At 27.2% G+C, this 14,359-nt stretch overlaps 1 long non-coding RNA gene and 1 pseudogene across 1 annotated transcript; both read left to right on the top strand.

The window, feature by feature from the left end:
* The first annotated feature begins 765 nt into the window (after window positions 1-765).
* LOC145742217 (carbonyl reductase [NADPH] 1 pseudogene) lies at window positions 766-1,593 on the top strand (annotated as a pseudogene).
* An 813-nt stretch (window positions 1,594-2,406) lies between these two features.
* LOC145763636 (uncharacterized) lies at window positions 2,407-7,779 on the top strand. Its single transcript, XR_014288443.1, has 5 exons — window positions 2,407-2,589; window positions 6,111-6,190; window positions 6,354-6,388; window positions 6,610-6,749; window positions 7,312-7,779. It is a non-coding gene; the product is annotated as an uncharacterized LOC145763636 (long non-coding RNA).
* Window positions 7,780-14,359: the final 6,580 nt, after the last annotated feature.

Here is a 14,359-nt window from a genome sequence, read left to right as displayed (position 1 = left end):
ACGTCATAATGGAGGTCGTATTGTGGGTCATGCAGCAAACACAATTGCTCTTTGTACTCCAGAGCACACGTGCCTCATATCGAAAAATTCATCTAAAATTAAAAATACTATAAATTTGACGGCCGTCCTGTGCGCAAATTTTTAATTAAAATATTTAAATAATAAACCCTGGATTTTTGCGGCGTAATTTCTCACAACCAAATTTTTATTCAGTTTCCAGCAACTTACATCTTGTTTTTTTTGTGTACTTTAAATTATTTCTAAAAGTAAACAAAAAATATAACACATTTTAGTTTGTCAACAAAGCCATAGAAAAGTAATTGGAAATTTTACTTTTTGTGCATAAGTTTAAACACTATAAAATGTTATCAAATTGTATCAATAAATTTTAATGTGTAAAAAATATGTATTTGTGGTTTTTTATTATTTTGCATATAAATTCCATGCCTACATTTGCTTATAAAATTTTAGTAAAATATATAAAAATATTAAATTTAAACATTTAAATTACCTTTAATTTTTTTACCCTTCTCAGCACGTGTTTTTTATGTTTTTCCACCATTTATTACTGATCTAATTTAATGAGTTACGTAAGAAAAATGATTATATAATAATTTTAAAAACGCAACATTTTAAATAACATTATTACATTGAACTTCATTTTGTAAGTTTTTTTTTTTTCTGATACTTTCTTACTTTCTTACTTTCTTTTTATAGTTATTTTCTTTCTGTTTGTTAATTTAAATATCATCAAAATTATAAAAAATGACTGCTAATAGAGTCGCAGTAGTTACTGGTAGCAGAAAAGGTCTCGGTTATGCCATAGTTCAATCTTTATGCAAGAAATTTGAAGGCCAAGTTTATTTGACATGCAGAAAGGAAGACCAAGGAAAAAAAGCAATTCAAAAACTTGAATCTCAAGGCCTTAAACCTAGATTTCATCAAATTGATGTTGATGATAGTAAGAGTATTGAAAAACTAAAGGACTTCATGATTTCTAATTATGGAGGAGTAGATATGCTAGTAAACAATGCTGGAATTATGTTTAAACGAACTGATAAAGTTCCACTATACACTCAAGCCAAGGACACAATTAAAACCAATTACTTTGGCACCGTTCGAACTTCAGATATATTACTTCCAAGTATAAAAGATCTTGGTAGGATTGTCCATATTTCAAGTATGGTTGGCGTCACAGCCTTAAAATACTGCTCACAGGAGATTAAAGATAAATTCCGATCTGATAACATTACTGAAGAAGAGCTTGCCTCTTTAATGAACAAGTTTGTTGAACTAACAGAGAGTAAATCTCATGTTAAAAGTGGTTTTCCTAGTTCACCCTATGGAATGTCCAAACTCGGTTTGATGGCTTTGGCAAAATTACAAGCAAGGTTGCTACGGCAACAAGGTCATGACAACGTTTTGGTCAACTCCTGTTGTCCTGGTTGGGTTCGAACTGATATGACCTCACCACAGGCTACTAAGTCACCAGAAGAGGGAGCTAAAACCCTGGGTTATCTAGCTTTGATTTTAAAAGACAAAAATGAACCGAATGGAAAATATGTTGTTGGTAAAAAAGTACAAGAGTGGTAACTGTTTATGTTCTAGTATATACCCTAAGCTTTAAATTCGTAAAAAGTCCGTTTGGGTTGAATAAATAAAAATCTTTGTTTAGGCAACTAAATCCCATTTTTGGTGAACACAAGAAAACTTCTATTTCTCTTTTAAATGACGTATACATATAAAATTTTGACAATATTTGCTTAGCAGAAGTTATAAAAAAAGTTAAAAACGAAATTTATTTATAAACACGCAATAATTCACAATTGTTAGGCCAAATTAAAATAGACTCTACCTTCATGGGTTTGGTTTGTATATGTTCTTTGGTTATGCCTAACTGAAGGTATTTACGTTTTACAATAACAAGAAGGTATACGTTAAAGAATATGGTAGAAGAAGACTAGTAATTTTAAAAATCAACCATCCATAGACAACAGAAATAAACACCTTCTTTAAAGAATAGGCTAAGGAAATAATAGTAATTTAACCAGGCTGTACATTACAAAATGTTCCTTTATTTTTACGTATAATGAAAATTATAAAAATAAAATGTTTAGTGGTAGAAATTAAAGTTACTTTTTTATAAAAAAAGTTAATGTGTCGGAAAAATATATAAATAATTTAATGTTAGTCCCGATTTTAATTTTAATTCTTGTCATACGTTTATTTTAATGTATTTAGTCATTGTACACAATAAAGCAATAAAGTTTTTTTATATTATAAGGTACTAGTTTTACGATTCATTTGTTTTTGGTTTAAAGTTTTTGTTATAAAGTTTTCGGCAACTTTTTGAAACAAAAAGTTTAATTTGATTTGCTCCAAAGGTGAAAATACTACAAACAAATTTGCTTTGGGACGCAACCAGTATAAATTTAGGGGGTTGAGACCTTAACACTAAAAAATATAACGCAGATTTTAGACACAATTGACAACACTTAACTATAAAAATTTTAGAACAACAAAATTTTATAAAAATATGCTAAATTAAAATTGGGATATAAGAAGTAGAAAATGTAATGGAAATAAAAGGTAAGAATTGTATAATTATTACCCAAAAACTTTGAATATGTTAGTTGGAAATATTTTGAATATAAATTTTTTTTATTTAACATTTTAACCCTGTAATACAAGTTAATCAATTTGAAAAAAAAATAGTGCCATACAACAAAAAAATAGAATGTTATTTTTATGGCTGACTAATAAAATGGCTCAACATATTATTTCAATAAACATTGGTTTATGGCTATTCAAAATATAATTATATATACAACTCATATACATTTATATATGAAAAATCAGTTATTATTTTTTTTTTCTTCATCGAAATATTAAATTTCGTTAGCAAAAATTAAAGGCAAGCTGAAAGTAAAAAAAAAGCCTAATGTTTTAGTTTATAAAGATTTATAGCTGTTTGAATGTGGCTTGAAAGAAAATATCTCTAAGCATATCGGATTTATTTAAAAAAAATAACTTTGTTGTATAAAAAATTTGAAATCGTCATTTAGTCGGGCGTTTTTTGAAAAAAATTTCCCAAACGTAATACTTTTCAACTCGGTTTTAAGCGGTCAATGGCACCAACCTTTCTTAGTTGTAATATAGTATTATAAATTCACTTTTGCTTGTATTATAAATTTACGTCCACAAAACTATCGTACAAAAGATACCCCTATAAAACAAGAATTAAAAATCTAAAGAAAACTTAACCCATTATTGAATATATCGATTAAACCTATACATAAATTAATACCCAATAGGGTTTGTGAAACTCTATTAAAGTTGTGTTTATAAGGTACTAGTTCTACTCGATCAGTTATCGAAAGAACGTGCTGCGCCTGAGATATACCAAGTCTTTTCTCGAAACTTCATCTGATATTGGTTACAATATGCAGACAAATGTCATTATTGACATGTAAAGACAAGTTAAACAGTTAGAATTTGTTATTGTAACTACTCAGTGTTATACCATTGGCATTTTTAAATGAAAGAATTTTGTGTATAAAAAAAAAATATATATATATATTCTAATATAAAAATAAATAAAAATTATTCACAAACATAAAATGATCTACGTTTTTTAGCTAGGGTATACCTTAAAATTAGTTTAGTTCAATAAAAATTAACTTAGTTAAAATTTATTAAATAATAAAAATTAACATTATTTTAGATTATTAATAAGTAAAAAAATTCAAAATAATTTGATCCAATTTTTTTTAAATAGTTAGCCAATGTATATTAAAATTTATTAATAACTTTTTTAAATACCTGACTGGCGAGTGTGTTTGTTACACCACTACTACGTCATAAAATATGCCGTTTTAAAAGTATTTAAACATTTATATCTTGTTTGGAATATAAATGTTTTAAAGCAAACTTATTATAAAAAAAAATTATTTTCCAAATATACAAAGTTAAAATAATATTATTTTAAATCATGAGAAAATTGAATAAAATATGAAAACTTAAACGAAAAAATTCAGGTAAGAAATAAAATTAATATTTAAAATATTTGGTTTAGCAAATCGCAATATTTTAAATTTTTGTTTATTTAAAACTAAATTTTAACAATCTTTACACAAAAAAAATAATGTTAAAAAATTTATCCTCAAATGTCCCCGCTGGTGACACGTGATAAAAAATAGTTTCTTTGTTAACTATATCGAAAAACTAAAACTTAGTTTTGTAGTATAAATTTGGAAATAAAGTCATTTTATAAAAAATGGATATACCTGATGAACTAACAGAATTATGTAAATACTTTTATAACCAGCCAGCACAGGTATAAAAAACTAACTATTAACAATACAACTACAAATTGTGCGTTATATGCTATACCAGAAAGTAATCAATGAAATTGTTTCGAGCCTAAACCACGTGTTAAGACAGGTTTTAAGGGTTAACTTAGATTTATTTTTGCCAATTTGAATGCAATTAGAATCCCATTTTTTAAATAAAAGCAATAGTATTAAATTTTTAAATAAAAGCAATAGTATTAAAATTTTTAAATAAAAGCAATAGTAGCAATTTTAAATAAAAGCAATAGTCCTTTTTTTAAATAAAAGTAATTGTATTAAAAGCTTTAAATTTAGCTACATTTTGTATATTTAAAATGTCCCTAAAAATTTAGAGAAATTGTATGCTTAAATAATTATAAGTACGATTTAAAAACCAATCAAAAATATATATCAATCAAAAATATATATTTATAATCTGTTTAGAACAAACTTATAATTTTTTGCGTAAAAATTTACAAATTAATAAATTTTAATTAAAACAAAAAGCTATTATATTCCAAGCAAGAGCCAGACAATTAAACCTTTTCAACTGCCTACATTTAACCCTCTTTATCTTAGCCTCTAACAACCAAACCCCTTGAACCTATATTGTTTTCAAAAGTTTAAATAAAGTAGTTTAAGAGTAACTAGTTCAGATGAAGAAGTTAAATGTTATAAGGTTACTTCCAGTATCATGTAATGCTCTTACATGTGAAGCCCTCTAAGCAATTAAGAAAAAATAATGTAGGGGTTTATATAAAGGGGTTTAAATGTATGTGGTTTGTTGTAAGAAGTTCAAATGTTAAAAGTTCACCCCCAGTATTAATTGAACCTCTTACATGTGAAGCTCCCTAAAAGGTTCATGGGAAAAAATTTAAATGTGGGAATTCATATAAAGGAGTTTGTTGTAGGGAGTTTAAAGGTTACAAGTTTACCCCCAGTATTAATTAAACCTCTTACATCTAAAGCTCCCTAAGAGGTTCATATTAAAAAATTTAAATGTAGGAATTCATATAAAGGAGTTTGTTGTAGGGAGTTTAAAGGTTACAAGTTTACCCCCAGTATCAATTAAACCTCTTAAATCTAATGCTCCCTAAGAGGTTCATGGGAAAAAATTTAAATGTAGGAGTTCATATAAAGGGGTTTGTTGTAGGGGGTTAAATGTTACACGTTCACCCCCAGTATCAATTGAACCTCCTACATCCGAAACTCCCAAAGAGGTTCATGGGAAAAATTTTAAATGTAGAAATTTATATAAAGAGGTTTGTTGTAGGGGGTTTAAAGGTTACACGTTTACCCCCAGTATTAATTAAACCTCTTACATCTGAAACCCTTTAAGCAAATCATAGGAAAGAATTTAAATGTAGGAGTTCATATAACTACATCTGTTTACTGACCTTAACAAATGAGACAACAAACACACTATTTTTTTTCTTGTTTAGTATTTTTTTGTATGTATTTTTATCCTCGATGTGTGAAAGTCGAATGCCCGAGTTAAACATAGAGTAACATCAGTTACCCCGACCAAGTCTCGAGTTGCCTGTGGCAGTTTGGGATATTATAAATTATAATTGCCTGATAATTATGCTGCCGATTAAGTCTCGGCTCATCAGGAGTTCATACCGTTTATAGCGCCTTACTTAAGGGTGCTACAGCATGAGATCAGTGGAGTCACCCACGACCCCATATTTGGTGTAGCAAGTGTTCTTACCACTACACCACGCTGCCGGTGCAATGTTTTTTTATGATTTAGAAAATAGTATGTTTTTTATGATTTAGAAAATACAAATCAAAAACTATCTGAGGCGCCATGTTTTGCAAGGGGAAACCAACTTTGAAATTCCGTCTATTATAATAAGGTAATATTTAAACTTGGTTTAGGTTTTTTGATTAGTTTTTTTGTTTATAAATAGTCTGTAATTTATGTTTTGGTTAGGGCTAATATTCTTACCCAGTAATTACAATATAAAATATTTTTTATTAAACTAAAGTTGTTTATTAAAATACTATGTACATTTTCAGAGTTCAACTAAATCAAAACGCCTTGAACAATAACAGTAAGAATTTAAATAAACATATCTAAATCAATGTTCAATTAAATCAACGAAACAAATAAATAAAAATATCTACCTAAGTTAAAGAATAGAATTGGCAATTCGTTTGTAAGGTATTATAAAGATGTTAAAATTATAGTAAAAAATAAAATTAAGAGTAAATATATCTCTAAATTAGAGTTAATTTTTTACATATTACCTAACCTTATTTATTTTGTGTTTAGTTCAAAATGAATTAGTCTGCACAGCTTACTTTAGGCGTGAAATAGTCTACAAGAATGAAGCTTTAGAGGATTTTATTCACGAAACTTTGGATATGATTTTAAAGGACGTGGAGGAAGGGTTGTTCTACGTTCAAGCTTAAGTAAGCATGTCGTTTCGTTTAAAATGTTTTGTGAACAACTTTAAATAACAATTCTCATTTGCAGCATATTTTTGTGTTCCAATCATTAACCATGGCCTAAACAATCAATCCAGTTTACCTTAGCAAATACAGTAACTGAAAAAAGAATAAATTGTCACGTGGTTTTACTATATTATGAACTATAACATAAGTGCAAACATACCAGAACAAAGATAAGGAACAGGATAATGGTGTATAGAAACAAACTTAAGTTATCACGTTTCTGTAGACTATAACAATATACCCTATCCGCCTAAAAAAGATAAATTTTTACTCGAATTTAATCTTTTTAATTTTTGTTATACTAAAAAAGTTGAAGAAAATAAAATCAGGTTAAGAGCTAAAAATTATCCACTAAAGATTTAAATATCTATGAAATTTTTTGGAGAATATTTGTTTGAAAAACTTTATCTTTACTTTTTAACTGGTTAAAAACAAGTAATGTGATATAAAGTAATCCAATATATTTTATCTTTTAAGTAAATTTATACATCTTGCTTAAAATTAAATTTTGTTTTAACAGAGAGGACTGGAAAATTTTAACCACAACCCAGCATTTTCTTCCATTTTTAATACAATATAAACTGTAGAATCACATATTATAGGTGATAAATATAAAGTTCCTTATTATTATTATATTCCAATTGACATAAATATTTTTTAGTTCGTCTAGAATTTTTTTTAAAAATGAATGTTAATGCAAAACTATGACAACATTAGAATGTAGAATTATTTTTTTCATGACCTAAATGTGTATTTATTTTTTTTTCATGACCTAAAATGTTATCTAATTGTTTTAGCAAATGTAATGTAAATGTTAACATTTTCTTGCCATAAAAAAGGAGCTAATGTTTCACCTAGTGTTTGTATTTACTTAACTTGTAGCAATAACAGCTCATTTTTCATATGTTTATGGAAAATACACATGTTATGTTTTTTATGGTAAACGAGTGTTTTCTTATTATTGTGTTAGTCGGTATTATGCCTTTGTGTGTGTGTGTTTTAATAATCAATTTTAATGTCGTTGAATTAGGTCTTATAAACACCTTTTAACTAAATTTATATAACAGTTGTTTAAGTATTGTCATCACCCTTACCACTATATAAAGTCATGTGATTGTATGTGTAAGGGGAGTTTAAATAACTACGTAACTAACTGTTTACAAACTGTACAATAAAATTACAACTGAGTTACCGTTTCTCTGAGTCTTTCTATTACGAGATTAAGATAACTGATTTCCCTTCTTGATTGGAGATCGTAAATACAGAGTCAGAGTACAAAACAATAAGAGTGTAGCTTAAATAACGACTAACAACGCTACAAACTAAAGACGCAATAAATGTAAATAAAAAATGCCCTCTATTTAATTTTTTGTACTTGTATGTAAACTAAAAGATTATATTGATATATATAAAGTGAGTGTATTAATAAAATATGTATAAACTTCTGTTTAACTGCAGGCCTACACCTAGACATACAGCTACACTTGTCTTGTTAATTCAATTATTAATATTTTGCAAAAAAAAATTCAAAAGACTTAATACAAAAACAAGAAAAAAACATTGTAAAATAAAAAAAATAATATATTTTTTTTTTAAAAAAATATTTAGAAGACTTTAAAAAATGCTCATTTTATATTAACTTTATTTTAACTGCATGCATCACACACTGTATAGAAAACAATTATTTAACAAATAAATTGCTTTTTAGGATGGTCTCTTTTAAATCAAATACCACAGACATGACCTTAACAAACACGGCAATATATATAAAACCTTACCTTAAATATAAACACTAAAAAAACATATGGATCCCGAAAAACAAAAGATGTGCTTAAATAGTTTTGTTAAATTGAACAAGGCACAAGCATACGCTTTCTTTATTAAAATGTTAAACGTAACACATATAAAAATATAGTAAAGATATTAATCAAAGGTAAATCATATATATGTACACGATATCTGTTTTTTGTTAAGTGTGTAGGCTTTGAATAAAACTTGCAAAGTATTTAAAAATTAGTTTCATAGACTCTGCAACTAAAACCCAAAGTCTGGACTTATTTTATATCTGTCAAACGTTTTTTTCTTCGTTGTTAATTATTTGAAAGAAGGTGGCACGAAACAACATTTGTTATTATATCGCAATATTTAAATAAAACGTATAAATAGACACTGTTTGATAGACGCTATAACAAAAATAATATTTTAACGCCAGAAAGCCTTTTTTTAGGAGGTAAAGACTGATAGGTTAGTCTTTAGGTGAACATATTATTAAGTATCCTATAGCCCGATACAAAAAGCTAGTACTAGTACTATAAGAAGAAATAGGTAGAGTCTGGCTTACCTGTGCTAATAAAACACCACTAGGTGTTCTAAAAAATAGAACAAAAGAAATATGTGTGCAGGTAAAATTAAATAAATAATAAACATACTAATTAAGTTACACTTACTATAATGGATTTAGTATATTTTTTATAAAATTTTTCAATGAAACAGATTTATAATATTTGGTGTATGTATAAATTAAGTCGGTGTAGTGTTTATCGCGACACGGTTACGCAATAAAATAAATTGAGTAAGTTATTTAGAGATTCGGTTTATGGGGTGTCTGTTAGCTATAACATCAGAATAAATATGAAATTTATGGGGTGTCTGTTAGCTATAACATCAGAATGAATATGAAACACGACTACTTTTTTTTTTGAAACACGACTACTGTTTGCTATTGACTACCATCCTCGCGACATCGACTTTAAGTGACCATGTTTATACTCAATCTGTTATTGTTAAATAAAGTGTGTTTTAGTTCATCATAAAGTTACAAAAAACTACAGATACAAAATAAGCCCAGGTGTTAAATTTCAACGCTGTTTAAATTTCTGATATTGTATTTTATTGTTTTATAAAGTTAAAATTGTTTTATAAAGCTAAAATATAACAGTTCGCTATTTCCCACTGCTATCTCAAATGTTTTCCCACTGATCTTTCAAATGTTTTCCCACTGTTCTCTCAAATGTTTTCCCACTGCTCTCCCAAATGTTTTTAAATATGTTTTAAAGTCTAAAAATATATTGGTACTACTGAATAGTATAAAAAACTTAATATGTGGATAAGGAAATTATTATGATAGGTAGTTGACAACATCCGCTTAAAATTATAGATTATAATTGCCCGGTAATTTTGCTGCTGATTAACTGCTAGCCCAGCAGAAGTTTAAATCGTTTATATCGCCTCACTCAAAGGCGCTACAGCATGAGAGCAGTGGGAATTGAACCCACGACTTCATGTGTGGTGTAGCAAAATATATATATATTAGTTAAAAATATATTAAAGTTACAAAGGATAAAATTATCTAGGCCTATATTTGATTTACATCAAACAGTTTGAAAGTAAAATATTAATTATTACTCAAAATAAATAATCCGTACCACGCAGTTAAAATGTTAATATTGTCATTGCTTTAGAAATATTTAATTTACTGCACATAATGCTCATTAAAACTAGTTCGTAATATTTGTTTGGTAACGCAAGTACACAGTTTGTTTTTTCAACCAACAATTCATCTCGTTTCGCAAATTAATAACGCTTTTATAAAAGTCATGTACAGCACTTTTTATATGTTTTAGCTAAAGTTTACTGTAAAAATAAGCTTATTAAAATTTAAAATAACGTTGTGACTAGATTTAAGGAAATGGATTTACTATAAAGACTCAAACATTGAACTTCTTCAAAAAGAAAAGAAACGGAAAAAACTTCCGTACAGGTAAACATTTATAACTTGCAGTAACGTAACACAACACGTCACGTAACAACATTCTTACGTCATTCATAAGAAGTAGAAAATGTAACAAATATAAAAGGTAAGAATTGTATAATTATTACCCAAAAACTTTAAATATGTTGGTTAAAAATATTTTAAATATGAATGTTTTTTATTTGAAATGTTAACCCTGTAATACAAGTTAATCAAAAAAATATAAATAGTGCTAAATAAAAAATGCCCCCAACGGTGGCACAAATCAGTCTTAATTCTTGTTTTTATGAAATAAAAACGTTATCTTACCCAATAAACTAAGAAAATCAAACTGTAAAAAAATGAATATACCTGTTGAACTAATAGAATTATTTAAATATTCTTATAAACAGCCAGCACAGGTATAAAAAAACTAACTATTAACAATACAACTATAAATTGTACGTTATATGCTATACCATAAAGGTAATCAATAAAATTTGTTTCAAGCCTAACGACCACGTGTTAAGACAGGTTTTAAGATTTAACATATATTTATTTTTGCCAATGTGACCGCTTTTAGAATTCTATTTTTAAATAAAAGCAATAGTATTAAAAGCTTTAAATTTAGCTACATTTTGTATATTTAAAATGTCCCTAAAAATTTAGAGAAATTGTATGCTTAAATTATTATAAGTACGATTTAAAAACCAATCAAAAATATATATCAATCAAAAATATATATCTATAATCTGTTTAGAACAAACTTATAATTTTTTGCGTAAAAATTTACAAATTAATAAATTTTAATTAAAACAAAAAGCTATTATATTCCAAGCAAGAGCCAGACAATTAAACCTTTTCAACTGCCTACATTTAACCCTCTTTATCTTAGCCTCTAACAACCAAACCCCTTGAACCTATATTGTTTTCAAAAGTTTAAATAAAGTAGTTTAAGAGTAACTAGTTCAGATGAAGAAGTTAAATGTTATAAGGTTACTTCCAGTATCATGTAATGCTCTTACATGTGAAGCCCTCTAAGCAATTAAGAAAAAATAATGTAGGGGTTTATATAAAGGGGTTTAAATGTATGTGGTTTGTTGTAAGGAGTTCAAATGTTAAAAGTTCACCCCCAGTATTAATTGAACCTCTTACATGTGAAGCTCCCTAAGAGGTTCATGGGAAAAAATTTAAATGTGGGAATTCATATAAAGGAGTTTGTTGTAGGGAGTTTAAAGGTTACAAGTTTACCCCCAGTATTAATTAAACCTCTTACATCTAATGCTCCCTAAGAGGTTCATGGGAAAAAATTTAAATGTAGGAGTTCATATAAAGGAGTTTGTTGTAGGAAGTTTAAAGGTTACAAGTTTACCCCCAGTATTAATTGAACCTCTTACATGTGAAGCTCCCTAAGAGGTTCATATTAAAAAATTTAAATGTAGGAATTCATATAAAGGAGTTTGTTGTAGGGAGTTTAAAGGTTACAAGTTTACCCCCAGTATTAATTGAACCTCTTACATGTGAAGCTCCCAAAGAGGTTCATGGAAAAAATTTAAATGTAGAAATTTATATAAAGGGGTTTGTTGTAGAGGGTTTAAAGGTTACACGTTTACCCCCAGTATCAATTAAACCTCTTACATCTGAAACCCTTTAAGCAAATCATAGGAAAGAATTTAAATGTAGGTTCATATAACTACATCTGTTTACTGACTTTAACAAATGAGACAACAAACACACTATTGTTCTTCTTGTTTAGTATTTTTTTGTATTATCTTTATCCTCGATGTGGGAAAGTCAAATGCGCGATTTAAACATAGAGTAACATCAGTTACTCCGACCCAGTTTCGAGTTCATACCGTTTATAGCGCCTTACTTAAGGGTGCTACAGCATGAGATCAGTGGGGATTGAACACACGACCTCTTGGTGGTGAAGCAAGTGTTCTTACCACTACACCACGCTGCCGGTGCAATGTTTTTTTATGATTTAGAAAATGGTATGTTTTTTATGATTTAGAAAATACAAATCAAAAACTATCTGAGGCACCATGTTTTGCAAGGGAAAACCAACTTTGAGGTCCCTTCAATTATAATAAGGTAATATTTAAACTTGGTTTAGGTTTTTTGATTAGTTTTTTTTGTTTATAAATAGTCTGTAATTTATGTTTTGGTTAGGGCTAACATTCTTACCCAGTAACTACAATATAAAATATTTTTTATTAAACTAAAGTTGTTTATTAAAATACTATGTATATTTTCAGAGTTCAACTGAATCAAAACGCCTTGAACAATAACAATAACAGTAAGAATTTAATTAAACATATCTAAATCAATGTTTAACTAAATCAAAAAAAACAAATAAATAAAAATATCTACCTAAGTTAAAGAATAGAATTGCCAATTCGTTTGTAAGGTATTATAAAGATGTTAAAATTATAGTAAAAAATAAAATTAAGAGTAACTATATCTCTAAATTAGAGTTAATTTTTTACATATTGCCTAAACCTATTTTTTTTGTGTTTAGTTCAAAATGAATTAGTCTACACAGCTTACTTTAGACGTGAAATAATCCACAAAAATGAAGCCTTAGAGGATTTTATCCACGAAACTTTGCATATGATTTTAAAGGACGTGGAGGAAGGGTTGTTCTACGTTCAAGCTTAAGTAAGCATGTCGTTTCGTTTAAAATGTTTTGTGAACAACTTTAAAAACAATTCTCATTTGCAACATATTTTTGTGTTCTAACCAAATAGCCTAAACAATCAATTCAGTTTACTTTAGCAAATAAAGTAACTGAAAATCTTACAATTTGTTTTCAAATTGTCACGTGGTTTTACTATATTATGAATTTTAACATAACAAACATACCAGAACAAAGATAAGGAACAGGATAATGGTATATAGAAACAAACGTAAGTTATCACGTTTCTGTAGACTATACAAATATACCCTATCCGCCTAAAAAAAATAACTTTTTACCCGAATTTAATCTTTTTGATTTTTTTAAACTAAAAAGGTTGAAAAAATAAAATCAGGTTTGAAGCTAAACATTTTCCACTAAGAATTTAAATATTTATTCTTTGGAGAATATTTGTTTGAAAAACTTTATCTTTACTTTTTAACTAGTTACAAACAAATAATGTGATATAAAGCAATCCAATATATTTTATCTTTTAAATAAATTTATACATCTTGCTTAAAATTAAATTTTGTTTTAACAGAGAGGACTGGAAAATTTTAACCACAACCCAGCATTTTCTTCCATTTTTAATACAATATAAACTGTAGAATCACATATTATAGGTGATAAATATCAAGTTCCTTATTATTATTATATTCCAATTGACATATATATTTTTTAGATCGTCTAGAATTTTTTTTAAAAATGAATGTTAATGCAAAACTATGACAACATTAGAATGTAGAATTATTTTTTTCTCATGACCTAAATTGTGTATTAGCAAACGTAATGTTAATGTTAACATTTTTCTGCCGTAAAAAAGTAGGAGCTAATATTTTACCCAGTGTTTGTATTTGCTTAACTAAAAACGCATCAAATGTAAATAAAAAATGCTTTTTATTTTATTTTTTTGTACTTGTATGTAAACTGAAAGATTATATTGATATATATAAAGTGAATGTATTAATAAAATATGTATAAGCTTCTGTTTAACTGCAGGCCTACACCTAGACATATAGCCACACTTGTCTTGTTAATTCAATTATTAATATTTTGCAAAAAAAATTTTAAAAGACTTAATAAACACATGTAGAAATATAGTAAAAATATTAATCAATGGTAAATCATATATATGTACACGATATTTGTTTTGTAAAAAAC

This window comes from Corella eumyota, chromosome 1, assembly GCF_963082875.1.
Source record: "Corella eumyota chromosome 1, kaCorEumy4.1, whole genome shotgun sequence".
Taxonomy (NCBI): domain Eukaryota; kingdom Metazoa; phylum Chordata; class Ascidiacea; order Phlebobranchia; family Corellidae; genus Corella; species Corella eumyota.
The sequence above is the reverse complement of the archived record's forward strand: the minus strand, read 5'-3'. Positions and strand labels throughout refer to the sequence as shown.